Here is a 12,804-nt window from a genome sequence, read left to right as displayed (position 1 = left end):
TGTTTTAGACTTTCTTAAGAAAATATTTTATATTAATACTTTTATAATTTTTTTTGAAAGTTCTATAATATAAAAGTTATTTTTTTCATTCTTAAAAAATTATTTTAAAAAATATATTTTTAAAAAATATATAAATATAATTATTTTTCAAGATTGACTCTAAAATATTTTAATTTTTTTATCAAAAATATTATTATTAATTTTAAATAAAAATCTCATTCTAAAATTTTATTTTAGATCTAGTAATATATTAGATCGATCCTACTTAAATTCATTCATCATTATTATCATTATAATATTTTATTGATAAATAAATAAATAAATTTTAACTTTTATAAAATGAGTGATTTTATTTTGATCATATAACAAAACGTGTTTTAATTTCCTGGTAGTAAATAATATTATGATCATGTATATAATAACTAATTAATATATGCAAATGTGGTTATTTTGTAGCTAATTTTTAATTCCTTTTGTTCCTTTAATACGTAACAATGACCTGGGTGTAACTATTTCCATACCCAATTCTAGTTACATTTTAAAACTATGTAGTTATTGAGTAGCCACTGTGCATAAGTAGAATAATGCATTCTGTAATTATTCCACAAAGAAATTTGTAGTCTTTCACAGTATCCCCAACTATTATTAACTATTTGGTCCTATTTAACGGCTATATCAACTTATTCAAAGCTATGTAATTCAGGAAAGGTATTTTTTTCCCTTTTTTTTCTATAATAAATCAAATTACGGATTTTGCTTTAAGTTCAATAGATGGAGTTTATATAAAGGTCATCGGTTATAATCTTTGTAAATTCATTTTTTTTATCATTTTGAAATAAATTATATTTTGTTCACGTCACTTTTTATTGTTAGTTTATATTAATATTAATATCATATCATTGTTAATTAACAATTAACTAGTATTCAATTGATAGAAACGACTAAAATTTCATGATTTTGAACATTAGAAAATTAAAATGATAGGTTAAATATTTTGGGAAAGTGCAATTTAATTTACTTATTTCAAAATATGGCTCTTCTAAAGCGGGCGAGTGAGTTTTAAAGGATAAAGTATATAACAATTCAACATGTTTTTATACTTTATAATTTAATAACTAACGGCAAAAAACATAAATATTGTAGTCTAAAATTATAATGTAAATAGTTCATCAATATACATACAAAACAGATATATATATATATATATATATATATATATATATATAATTAATTGTAAATATAACATAATTTGTTGATCAAACAACTGCTAAAGACGAATACTAAGGTAGCTCAAAGCAACAACATCATCCTTCAGCATGACTTCCAAAAACTAGTTTATCCTCTAGCTTAAACCTATTATACTTTCATAACAAATACAATCATCGCAATCCAATGAGAAGGAAACATGCAAGGGCAAACTTAGATTTGAGAGAAAAAAAGCATAATATAGAAGTAAATAAACTATCTATATGAAACAACTACATCAACAAAACTCAACAAATAACCTTAGCTAAATCTCAACAACACCAAACGCATTCATCACAACTCTTCTACCTAATAACTTTGAATATGTCAACTCAACATATATACAACACAACAAATAAACAACTTAGTCTTATAGCAACTTACAACATGACCCAACCTAACAACATACCAACATTTCAATTTACAACACAACAATACAACTTTTCAACATAACCACTTAGCATATGTACAAGACAACATACCAACACCGTAACATATGCACAATACAACAACTATATGGATTGTCATGCATTTCAACAAAGAGATCTCTTACAACATAGGTGACTAATCTAAGTGGTTTGACCCTGCTAAACCAACTTAACAATGCAATCTTTTTTGACTTATTAAATCAATAGCAAATTTAAATAAAACCCACAACATAATATGGTTTCTCGAATTATGTCGCTTAAACTATAAAAGTTTAGTATTTTTCTTAAGGTTGGGATAACTTAGGTGTGAGTCTACCACAGCCTTAATATACATAAGTAAGCTTATTATGGAATTATTGACCATCCTCCAAATATTGGACCCCTTTTAATACTTAGTTAAGGATTTTGGTCATCGACCTTGTACCTTACTTGATTTTGGTTATTTTATATATGTATGACTCAACCTTACCCTCATACAAATTTATATTTGGTTGCTTATAATCAGTATGATTCAACCTAACACTCATACTGTATCAATTAAGATTTTAAAGGAGACTCAACACTTTACTTCAAGAATCAACTTTTTAAGAATAATTTTTTAACAATTGGGCTTATAAAACTCCACAGTACCATATACTCACAAAGAGATATTCATATTTTAAAATAACACCACTCTTTTAGTTCTAAGTCAATCAACACAACTCAACTCCATGCTTTAAGCATTCTCAATATAGTTATTGTTCACACTACACAATATACAACTCTAACATCGTTCAACTCTCCTCAATTTACAACTTCAAGCAACTTAAATATCAACATACATCATTCAATATTAGCATATAATGAACTAAAATCATACAACACGTGAGTAACTCAATCTACAAGTCACCTGTTCAATATTTAGCCGAATAATCAACCATTTTTCATTCATTAACTCACATCCGACACCATTCTCCCAGCGCCTAACATCATTAAGGTAGAGAGTCTCCGACTCGTCCACACCTGGTGCCATTCCACCTGCACCCAACATGAATGAGGCTAAGCCTTGTGCCAACTATGCTTAGCGTGGCTAAACCCACCCCACGCCCAGTCTTGTTTAGGTTGAGAGTTATTATTTTAATCACGCCTAACTCCACTCAATTAGGGCACAACGTCACAAAGTTAGAGAGATCAAAGGGCATCCACACTTGACATGACCATATCAAAGAACTTCCCTCTAATTTATAATCGACATTATCAATCTTCTGCTCGGTGTCAGTAAAGCAAAGATCCTCTAGTCCGCATCACGCCTAATACGATAAGTTGCACTTGGCATGATGGTGAATTCTACACTTGACAGATTAATATTTTTGCTCAATCCACCTAAAATTTAGAATATTTCCAACATGCAACTCATGAGAGCAAACATACTTTTCACAAGCACTTCAATTTCCACAACAAAAAAAACACATGCAACCAATATTTGACTAGAAATCATCAACTTTACCTCGACATGATCAAGAACAACAAAATCCCACACATAGAAGTTCTATCTCACAATCATCGACACAACCATGATTTTTAGTGAATTCAATTAGTACACAGCTCACAAAATTCATCAAGAATTCAAACATAACTTCCATTACTTGAAAATCAATCAGGAAAATAAGAGGATCAAGAGAATACAATCCCTCGAGGTGACTCTGGACTACCATCGCCACAACTTGATTCTCGTCTCTCCAATGCCTTGAATCCCAACTCAACCACGCCATGGAAGGATCTAGATGCTCAAGGAATTATGTAGGAGAAAAGGAATCTCCCAGGCTTTAGAGCTCTTCTATCCAAACTCTCTTTATTTCCTTAATAAATGAACTTATGAAGTTCACTTCTTAAAAAAGACCTTATATGCCTCTTACAAAGTGGTTTATCTTGACTTTAACTCAAAACAATTCCTATGCAAAAAAAATTCATTAGAATTCCTAAATTTTTAGAGTTCCACGACAATTAAACAACAAATCTTAGCATCAATTAATTAACAAAATTAACAAATATTAACAAAATTAATAGTGTTATAAATTATATTTTTAATTATTAATTAGAAAAATTAATGATTGACAATTATGATAAAATTAAATTCGTATAGAATAAGATATAAAATTAATATAATCTCAATCATTGAATTTTTAATCAATAAGTATTATAACATTTATGTTCTAAAGTACAATTCTCCCATATTTAAAGGAAACAAATCCTTTATTTAAAAAATTATATTTATCTTAAAGTTAAATTTAATATTTTTAAATATAAATTATAATGATTATCATAAATATAAATCATAATTTATATATTTAAAAATATTTATTTACATAAAATTTAAAAATAATATAATTTATATACTTAAATATTATCTATTTATTATAAATTTTAATTACATGTAATAAACATACTCAACTACTAGTTAAGAAAATAAAGGGTAATCAGTAATGTAAATAATTTTATTTATTTTTTAACAAAAGCAGTGATGAAATAAATTTTTGAAAGAATTAAAGATAAAATATGTTATAAGGAAAAAAAAGAAATTAGGCGAAGAAGATTTTATTTGAAATGGAAGTTTGGAAGATGTAAAGACGGTGAGCCTAGGGAGAGAAATGAATGAGCAGCGTAGGACAGGTATGGATGAATTCCAGGGAATGGCAATGGGTCCCATCCCATGAGATGAGAGAAAAGAGTTCGATGATGGGACTTGACAGCACTTTTTCTATTGGTCGCAGAGGAAAACGACACACGCATACCAAGCGTTTTAAGTTTTATTGCTCCCACAGTGGCATCCCTGTAAATTCCCCAACGTCGATAGCGACCACTGCTTACATAAACAAACTCCCAGATACGCAAATGCCATGCTATTGCCATTGCTTACCTTTATTAATCTTCTTTTTACCTCTCTTTTCTGCTTTTATAATTCGATAAACATCATCAATTAATTTATTTTTTTAATATATTTGTAGGTTTAGGATTTTTTTTTTTATTTTGTTAATTTAGTTTTAAATTAAAAAATATATAAATAGGTCTATGATTTTCAATAATTTTAATAATTAGATTTAAGTAATTTTATAATTTAGCCATTAATAAAACCATTATAAATCGTTATTTTTCCGAAGATTTAAACTGATATAAACTAATTCCAATTTAAATTAATATATATATATATTAATTTAAAAAATAACCCAATTCTTCCCATAAAATGAAAAATATACTTGACCAATTACATAATAAAAGATAAGATAAACATCCTATCACATATTGATTGCTAACCATTGTGAATTAACACAAATGTCTAGAATTTGGTCTAAGCTTAGTGTTCTTCATGACATAAGTTTTGAGATCTCTTATGATCACTAAAATTTTACTTTAGTGACTTTATATCAAAGTTAAAATTTCTGTTGAACTATGATTCTTAATGCGATAAGTAAAGTTTATAATTAAACTAGATATTATTAAACTTTAGGTGAACATTGATATTTAATTGAAGAATCTTTAGCATACCATTGATTTTATTTATATATATATATATAATGTTAAACCAGTCACCAAACTAACTCTTAATAAATACCTGCAGAAGTACGGGGACAAGGCTGCTATCTTCTTAATGAGCAACCATCTGTGCAAGTATGAAGACATGACGAATATTTGACTAGTGGAAGACTACAAACCCGAACTCGACTAGTTCTATTGACATCTAAAGATATAACTCCCTTTAAAAATAAAGTATGATGTCTCTATTTTCAACTTCATGTTTAAGTGATTCTGATTGAAAACACAAATGTCAAGAAGCAACTTTTAGTTTTTAATTTTTGATGTAGAAGAAAGGCAAATTGATTTATTTATTTTCCACACGTTATTTTAGAAACCTGTCATGAATTATCTAAAAACCATAGGTTTAGATGCCAATATTCACTAAAGATACATAGGAAAAACGAAGTTCACGTGATACTTGTATTATTCAGTTACGAACACCATATTCAATAGCAAATATATGAGAAACCAATCATTATTAGTGGAACATCATCGTCCACTAGCTGTTTGTCAATGGTCACATTTGAAGGGATTTTTACTCACACGAGAGGATAAAGGATGCTAATTTAATCAAGTCTTTTACTTTTAACTGCGCAAAGCAACACAATCCTTATCGTTAAAAGCAAAATTAAGCTTTTGTCTGATGCATTAGTGGAAAATAATAAAAGAGTAGACATTTTGCAAAAACACATTTGCCGAAAAAGTCCTTCGTAATTCCGTTTTGCATTCAAATGGTCATTCTTCGTGGAAAGATCTTTGAGTACACGTAATTTGTTCCACCGTATTTATAAATGATGAAATCAATTAAGTGGTCATCGCTTGCAAGTCTATGTATTTCCCTTCGTTTCGCACGTCTTCCTTAATTGTTAACTTGTTATATGGGGTGGACCAAATCTAGTTAGTGTTAGAAATTTTTAGGTGTGTACTTGAATTGATGTTTTTTTTTATCCGAAACCCTCAACTCGTATTGATTTAAGTTGCGAAAATAATACTCATGCACTTCTTAATTTACGGAATTACACTTTACAAAATAAATTGTAATAATAACCATTTTTTAAATTAATAGTTAATATTATAATTAATCTTAGATTTTATTTTGCATGAATTTGAATTTATCATCGCTAGCTACCACCACTATTACCATCAATCCTATTATCGTTATTGTTGTCACCACAACTGTTGAAATACAAATAAAATCTTACATCATTAGATCAAGAGAAATAAAGGTTTATAAAGCACACAATCTCAATTGGTATGAAGCCTTATGGGAGATGATCAAAAGGAAAATCATGAGGGTTTAGATCAAAAGTGGATAATATTATACTAATGTGGAGACATATGTGTGTGTGTGAACCCTTAGTGTCCAACAATGGTATTAGAGTTGATAGTTTTGATAAAGTGACTGACTTAAAGTCTTGGACGAGTATTTCACAATAGGAGACGATGAATTAAAATGTGAGATCTCTTATGTCAAAAGTATTCCTAACAGTGTGGAGGATAGGTGGCATATAATACTTCATTATATAGATTCAAATCAATGTATAGTAAGTTTGGGTAGTCTACCTAAACTTATTTCATTTGATAATTCATGTTCTACATCAAATTTTAACAATCTAACCATTAAATTAAAACTTTTTAATGCATAAATCAAATCTACAAATTTAAAGAAGTGAAGTATCAAATAATTTTCTAATTTTTTAAAAATTTGTAGACTTGATCTATGTATTAATAACTTTTAATTCAATGATTGGATCGTTAAAATTTTGTATAGAATATGAGTAATTGAGTGAAGTAAGTGTAAATAAACATACTCTTGGAATAAGAGATTCATCCTCTCTACATCTCTCTCTATATATATATATGTGTGTGAGAATTTCACTTACTTCAAGAATAATTATTAATAAAATTACTTCTTTCAATAACTTATAATCTATATTGAATTCCAATGATTAAATCTTTGAATCAAAAGCTTTTAATAAATAGATCAAGTTTATAAACTTTTACAAAATTTTAAAATATTTAATACTTCATTTTATGAATTCAAATTAATATATATTTATCAAAACATATTATATGTTAATGTGTACCTAACAGACTCAATAACTTATCCATTGATATAGATTTAAGTACAATGGATCAGATTGATATGAAAACAAATTGGTTTTGAAAAATCAGATTTTTGCACAGTCCTAGTTTTACATTGTTATCTAATAACAAATTATCAACATTATGATATATGGTAAGTTTGTCATTTTTTTGATTAAAATAATTGCCTTAAAAGCGATATCAATGATAATTTTTTGAAAAATGTATCTTTTGGATTTGAGGTCCGAAACATCTTTCAATTTATTAAAATTTTGAAAAGTAAATATGTTAGTTTAGGGTTTAGGATTTAGAACATTTAAAATAAATTTGACAGATTATTTCGGAGTAGATAGTATTACTGTAATTGTTTTTGGTTATTAATTATACTAACAATATATAACCATTAAACTCTTTAAAAATTGTGATAAATTTTGTTTTTGTTTTTGTTTTATTTAAAATATTACTTTTGAATCAATTTTAGCATCTATAAATTAAAAGTATATTTAAAAGATTAAAATATATTTTTAATTTAAATTATATTAAAAAAAACACATTCTCTTATTCCAAAAATATACCATACAGTTGGATCGGAACAGTAAAGACACTAATAGTATAGTTTTGGTAAAAAATACTTATAATTCTAGTACATTTTGAAGTAATGTTTGTGATTGGGGAAGAGATAATGTAGAGCTAGGTAGGGTTTCATTTTCACATTATAATGTATTAGTCATGTGAGAAAGAAAGAGATGAGTGGAAAATGTGAAAGATAATTGAACGTGATTTGTGTAGTTGAGATTTACGGGTCCTTTTGATTTAAATGATTAATGGTCTCGCCCATTCACTCTATCTTCTCTTGGCTATAAGATTGATACTTGATAGATAGATTGTAAGTCATATGACATACGTTCATATACACGCGTCTGTTTGCTCTGGTCGATATAGAGAAACCATGTCATGCTATTACTAGCAAACTTATTTTTCTAAACATTTTTCTTCATTTTCTATAGCATAATATTTTCACTTTGTCTCGCTTTACAAATAAGACGAGTGCAATATCTAAAAAGATTGGCGCAAGAAGTAATTATATTAAACATCTTAAGTAAAAAATGTGCATGATTGTATATATCTACAAATGGTCCAGTTGCAACTAATAAAGGATGACACAATAGAATCACTTATAACTTTTAAGACAACTCTAATATCATCTTAAGAATGAAAGTGAAGGTTGCACCACACTTATATAATATATTTTAATTACATCACTAATTGATGTGAAATTCCCAACAAATAAGTTTTTTCCAACAAAAGTCAAAGTTAAGCACGCTCGTGTTCACAATACAACACAATTATGCTCACCTTGAACACACCTATGCTTTCACAGCACATCCCTTGTCTTACATAAGGAGCTTGTACCAAGCTTCTCTCACTTATTCTCATTTCAAACTATTCCAACTAAAGTATAAAACTCATTCATATGTAATTTTATCCTAATTAGTTGTGTTATTCTTTTCGATTACCTAATTTATCCATAATTTCTCTTTTATAAGTTCAATCTTTTAATAATATAACTAATATGATTTAAATATTAGAAAGACACGAGAATTTTAAAGGAATCAATATTTTAATAACACAGTAGGATCATAAAGCAAAAACAAATCTCAATATACTTTTCATATTCCAACACCTCAATATTTATAGTAGCACAATGCATAATTTCTCAATTCAATCTAACAAAATATATATTAACAACATTGCTTTAGGTATTTATAATCCTTCCAAAATCATGCAAGGATTACATGAGAGATTGAGGGTCAATCTCACCCACATCTACAACATACCCTAAGTGAGATCAATAGCTCACTTCTTTCTTACGTAGAATATGTTCTTAAAAGGCAAGGGTTTCAGCAGTGCTTCGTTGCTTATCCTTATTATTCCTTTACTTGTGCTTTTGATGGCACACATGTTTCAAAGAAACAAACAAAACAAGAGAGAATTAAATTTAACCTAATAAACTCCTTTTAATTAATAAAAGGTTTCTTGGACTGACGAGACAAAAGATAAAAAAGCATTAAACAAATTTTTTTTTCTTATATTCTTTTTCTTATTATGTCTCAGACTTTTAATTATAAAATTCATTTTTTAGTTCACCAACTCTAAAGTACACTATCATTTAATTAAACTATTTACTATATAACAATTAAATAATTATTACTTTTAAGAAAAGTTAGAGTGTTAGAGAAGCTCTCACTCTCTTCCTTATTTTCTCCCTTGTGTGGGAAAAACATAGTGTGAATCAAATTCAAAACATAGTTTCGATATGGTTCAAATTCACAACATATTACATCGGTTATTATTTGAATAAATGTAAAAATCATCCTTATTCTAATTTGAATTGATGCAATTTTTTTAATATTTTTTAATTACTTTAAAATTAATGCAAAAAAGTAACGTTCAATTGCAAAAATGTCACCACATATTATTTTATACATCAATTATCTATATTATTAATAAAACGATACTACTTTTAACAACCGTATTTCAAGCTCATTTTGTTCTCAGTTCACGTACTTTTTATTTACTCTTTCATTTTTAAAAACCAATAACTATTGCTCCTTCAATTGTTTTCTCTCTTTGTGCGCATAGCCGTTTATCTTTATTTGTTATTTTGTTTCTAAATAGATATATAAAGACACAAAGTATTTATTTATTTTTTGATTAATATAAAAAATATGTAAAATAACATTTTCTTTTAATGATGTATCAAATCAATATGACTTTTGGGTATCTTTACTAACCATACCGCTTAGTCTTACTCATACCCATTTAATACATATTTATTATATTTTACAACTACAATTTGAAAGTTTTCTTAAAAGATATTAATTAAGTCAAAGATTTTCATTTTCAATACTTTATAATTAATAATTAAATTTCATTTTAATATTATTTTTATTTAAGTTTCATAGTATGATTTTAATCAAATATTATTTTTATTTTCTCATCAATATCAATATAACAATAACAATCACATTTTATGAATTTGTTAAATTGGTTAACTTGGACCCATTTATCAGATCATACCAAACTTTTAAATAGACTAAGTAAAAATATGAGAAAAATACTTATGACAAATAAACAACTAATGCTAGACTTTACTTAAGAAATAAGTTACATTATTCAACCTTTTTCACCTCTAATATAGGGATACTAAAAAACAAAATTAATTATGGGTTGAGTACTTCAAATTAAATAAAAGATTTGACTTCTCTCAAAATTAATTATGAGATAACCAAATTCTATCGTTAGTATTATCCTCCATTTTATTCATCAAATTAAAGGTCATTTTGAGAGGGGAAAAAAAGTTGTAAGTACGTGGGAATTGTGATCTATAAAACCTATGGTCCTTGTCATGCTATATGACTTTGCCTTTTGAAATAGATATCAAAATAAATTCTAACAAGTGAGTGCTGTAATAATATATCTAAGCTAAACTGCACATACATGCAAGTCCAAAAGCGTTATAACTCGTAGGATCTTTCAATAATTTATATCTCGTAGGATCTTTGCTTTTGGGCAGAAGAAGTCACATCTCTTGTTGCTAGGTTCATGGTTCTTACTGTACAAGTTCACTTAAATAGGATTCAATAAATAAAGCCAAAAAATACGGGTGCACAAATTTAATGAGTAATGAAACCGATTTTGCGAAAAATAATAATGCAATGCGGGGTAGCTGGTGACAGTGCATGTAAGGAAACTATCCTATAAAACGTCAAATCCTTGATAAGAACATGGTGTCTATAATGTTTTGAAGATACTGATTAATTACCGTATTTGTACACAAATGAAGAAAAATGATCAATATTTTATAATTGAGGAACTTTCTCTGTGCAATAATTTTGAAGATCCTACAGAATCTGTGATTCAAATTTGTCCACCGATCAATTCCTTTCCCTCTCCTCAGATCTGATCACACATAGATGTCTTTTGTCAAGCCACGATGAAAACCAGGTTACCACATAATCGTACAAGTTATCTGTTCACTTTCTCTCATCTTAATTATAAGTAACAAATTATATTTTTCTTACATATTAATTATAAATATTTTTTTTATATCTTTCATATATTGTTAATTATATTTTTTATTCATTAATTTGTAACTGACATTAATTAAAAATAATAATATTAATTATATTTTTAGTTCTGTTGATTTATCTCGTATTATTTATAATTAGGACTAGAAGTAGTATTTAATTTAATATTTCTATATATAATTTAAATATAACAATAAATGAACCACTTTTTAATACAATTTTATTAAAATAATGCATCATTTTAATAAATGTATTGCTTTTGATAGTAATGGTTATAGAATTATGAAGGGACAAATTTGGAAAAAAATAATTAATATTATGTTAAAAGTAATCGAGAAAATTATTCGTTTTAAGTCGTTTTCTAAATATTAAAACTGTATTTATTATGAAATAGAAGGATATGGAGTATTATTTTCAAATATGTTATCTAGAAAAATAATTTCTTATCTTATTTTTTTTACAATTTATTAATACTAGTGAATAATATTTTCTTTTTTGCAAATTACTTTTTTTCTTTCCTTTTCTATTTTCATTTTTCATGTTAATTTCATGTGTTGTATTTGTAATTAGGTAAATATTTTATAATGGGATGTAAATTTTCTAATTGACACTAATTTTTAGCTTTATTTTGAGGTGTGTGATATTATCTATAAGATTTTGTAGGTTACATACATGATCTTGAAAATGAAAATGAATTTTTTATTATTCATCATGCATCCTTCAGGATTTACATATTTGAGAGAATATTTAATACTTTTAAATCAGGTTTCACAATTTTTAAATCAACATATTTATTTCTGTTCAAAACAAAAGTTAAATTTGTGTTACACATGTAATAATACACAATTTTTTTTATAAAAAATATTGTCATTTATGATGAATTTTTAATTACTAGTTAATAAATATCATAATTTTGGACATATTATTCAAATTTAATAACACAAACAAGATGCAAATATGAAGGATTAGTATAAAAAGCTAGAACCAAATATTTGTTAAAAATTTAAAATATTGTATTAATTTTTTTATTCAACCTTTATCAAAAAATATTTTTTTATTAATTTTTGTAACGCTATTTTTTTTTAAATTTATGTTGTCCTTTGAAATCTTGTAAATCCAAAAAAAGTTATTTAACATATGAATTATTGTAAATTCATATGATATAAATCAATTAAAATCTAAATTACAAAATTTTGATTATAAAAATCTTTTAAAATCTATAAATTATTTCAGATTAAAATACTTTTAAAATCTTAATCGAATACGGTTATAAATTAAATAAGCGCTCAAAGCCACTAAAAGCTAGCATAAATTTAAAAGAAAAATTACACACCTTTGACAACTTAATGCGTTTGAAGGGAGAATTAACTTCCTAGAAAAACATACCACTAACTAATGAGTGA

Source organism: Cajanus cajan, chromosome 2, assembly GCF_000230855.2.
Source record: "Cajanus cajan strain Asha chromosome 2, NIPB_CcT2T_4, whole genome shotgun sequence".
Classification (NCBI taxonomy): Eukaryota; Viridiplantae; Streptophyta; class Magnoliopsida; order Fabales; family Fabaceae; genus Cajanus; species Cajanus cajan.
The sequence above is the reverse complement of the archived record's forward strand: the minus strand, read 5'-3'. Positions refer to the sequence as shown.